Raw genomic sequence first — 3,180 nt, forward strand, 5'->3', positions numbered from 1 at the left:
GCAACGTGGGTTTTGCCATCCTGGTTTTGGACCTCACAGGGATGTCATTGAGGGTTGTGGAGAATAAAGGTCATGACGTCCACAGACCTGGCGTCACATCCAGTCCCCGCCCTGGGCTTACTGTGTGTGAGCTTCAGTCTGTCCATCTATAAAATGAGATCATAGAGACCCTACAGGGTTGGCGTGAAAATGGAGCCAGGGCAAGATAATGGACCGTTCTGAGCACAAGCTCTTCCAGAGACAAGGGCCGTGTTTTCATGGAAATGCTACCAAGGGATTGTTTTCCAATACTCTAGTGCCGTATTTTCAAATTGATTGACTTAGTATCACACTTTTTTTTTTTTTTTTTTTTTTTTTTGAGACGGAGTCTGGCTTTGTCGCCCGGGCTGGAGTGCAGTGGTGCAACATAGCAAGACCATGCCTCTATTTTTAAAAACAATAAAAACTTTAAAAAATACATCTGAACATTATTATTTTTATTATTTTCACAGAGAGGGTCTTACTCTGTGGCTCAGGCTATAGTGCAGTGGCATGATCATGGCTCACTGCAGCCTCAACCTCCTGGGCTCAACTGATCCTCCTGCCTCAGCCTCCAAAGTAGCTGGGACTACAAGTGCACTCAACCACGCCCAGTTAACTTTTAAATTTTTTGTAGAGATGGAGTCTCCCTATGTTACCCAGGCTCTTCTCAAACTCCTGGGAAGCTCAAGTAATCCTCCCCCTTCAGCTTCCCAAAGTGCTGGGATTACCAGTGAGCCATCATGCCCGGCTAAAACTTAATTTTTAAGAATGATACAGGCCAGGTGCAGCGGCTCACGCCCGTAATCCCAGCATTTTGAGAGGCTGAGACAGGCAGATCACTTGACGTCAGGAGTTCGAGACCAGCCTGGTCAATATAGTGAAGCCACATCTCTACTAAAAAAAAACAAACAAGAAATTAGCCGGTCATAGTGGCACTTCGCCTGTAAGCCCAGCTGCTCAGGAGGCCGAGGCAGGAGAATCACTTGAACCCAGGAGGTGGAGGTTGCAGTGAGCCAAGATCGTACGACTACACTCCAGCCTGGGCGACAAAGTGAGACAACCGTCTCAAAAAAAAAAAAAAAAAAAAAAGTAAAAACAAATTTACATTCTGTGGACTTGACGAGGAAAAGTCTTTTCATGTTAAGTAAGAAAAAGGGGTGACAAGATACATCCCATCCCATCTGGAAGGATTTAGACCCAAGGGCAAACAATGGTTTTCTCAAAAGGGGCAGGATGACAAATTCTTGTAGCTGCAATTGTTCCAGAATTAACATCTACATCCCGTCCAGGGTAAAAGGAAGACAGCTAAAGAAGCCTATGAAGGGCACATGTATTGTGCAAATGTATTTCAGAAGGTGGAGTTGAAGGGAAATAGGTGGAAAGGTCAGGAATATCTCACTGTCTTGAGGTAGGCTGAAAACTCCAGACAGAATGGGAGGAAACGGTCTCCATGGGGTGTGCAAGTCCCTCTGCAAGCTGAACCAAGAATACAGGGGAATCCCTGTGGAACCCACTCCGGAAGCAGCTGCAAGACAGCGGAGAGGCTGCCAGTATCTAGTTAGCAGATGACTTTTCTGGCAAGCAGAGGAAGTCGGTAAAAGCTTGTCTCCCAGCCAGGAAACTTGATACCAAGTTAAGAGTTGGAGCTAGGAAACAAACCCAAAAGGCTCACAGCAAGCAGAGAAAAAAAAAAAAAAAAATCTGTAACCTGTATCACAAAGCCTTCATATCCTTCAGATATAAAGAGTTATTAGATATCAATAAGAAAAATACAAACACTCCCGAAAAGTAGAAAAAAGCTATGAAAAGGCAATTCACTGAAATTAAAAAAAAAAAAAAAAAAAAACTACAAACATGTAAACGGTTAAGCAACATATTTGGATTTTGTTTTTTGAGACAGGGTCTCACTCCCACTGCCCAGGCTGGAGTGCAGTGGTGATTGCACCTTGACTTCCCAGGCTCAGGTAAATCTCCCATCTCAGCCCAGCTTTTATTTATTTATTTATTTATTTTTATTTGGGCTGGTCTCGAACTCCTTGGCTCAAGCATTCCACTTGTTTCAGCATCCCAAAGTTCTGGGATTACAGGCATGAGCCACCACTCCCAGCTGCTAATTTTGTATTTTTCGTAGAGACGAGGTCTCACTATGTTGGCCAGGCTGGTCTTGAACTCCTGAGCTCAAGCGATCTGCCTGCCTCAGTCTCCCAAAGTGCTGGGATTACAGGTGTTCACTACCGCGCCTGGCCATAATAAATGTATTTGTAAGTTCAATTTAGTCAAATAAATTCAAAATAAAATAATGAGATTTCTGTGTGTGTCTAATTGGCATAGCTTTTTTCTTTTTATGAAAAGTCCTAGTGTTTAGAAAGGATTTGGAGGCTGGACACAGTGGATCACTCCTGTAATCCTAGCACTTTGGGAGGCCGAGACAGGAGGATTGCTTGGGTCCAGGAGTTTGAGACCAGCTTGGGCAGCATAGAGAGACCCTGTCTCTATTATTTAAAAAAAAAAAAAAAAGGCTGGGCGCTGTGGCTCAAGCCTGTAATCCCAGCACTTTGGGAGGCCAAGACGGGCGGATCATGAGGTCAGGAGATCGAGACCATCCTGGCTAACACAGTGAAACCCCGTGTAAAATACAAAAAAAAACTAGCTGGGCGAGGTGGCAGGTGCCTGTAGTCCCAGCTACTCAGCAGGCTGAGGCAGGAGAATGGCGTAAACCGGGGAGGCAGAGCTTGCAGTGAGCTGAGATCGCACCACTGCACTCCAGCCTGGGCGACAGAGCGAGACTCCGTCTCGGAAAAAAAAAAAATTAGACCAGGTGCAGTGGCTCACACCTGTAATCCCAGCACTTTGGGAGACTCAGGCGGGCAGATCACTTAAGGACAGGAGTTCGAGACCAGCCTGGCCAACATGGTGAAACCCCATCTCTACTAAAAATACAAAAATTAACTGGGCACACTGGTAGGCGCCCAAAATCCCAGCTACTCGAGAGGCTGAGGCAGGAGAATTGATTGAATCTGGGAGGCTGAGGTTGCAGTGACCCAAGATCCTGCCACTGTACTCCATCCTGGACAACAGAGCAAGACTCCGTCTCAGAAAAAACAAAAAATTAAAATAAAGGCTTGGAGAAAATTCACAAATAAATGCTGCTGCTCGGAG

General features: G+C 45.4%; 1 protein-coding gene across 1 annotated transcript in view; it reads left to right on the forward strand.

Annotated features, from left to right (window-relative positions):
* The window catches only part of BST2 (bone marrow stromal cell antigen 2), a 365,601-nt gene that overhangs the window by 201,219 nt on the left and 161,202 nt on the right, over positions 1-3,180 (forward strand). The gene's annotated exons all lie outside the window — the stretch shown is intronic.

This window comes from Macaca thibetana, chromosome 19 (genome assembly GCF_024542745.1).
Source record: "Macaca thibetana thibetana isolate TM-01 chromosome 19, ASM2454274v1, whole genome shotgun sequence".
Taxonomy (NCBI): Eukaryota; Metazoa; Chordata; class Mammalia; order Primates; family Cercopithecidae; genus Macaca; species Macaca thibetana.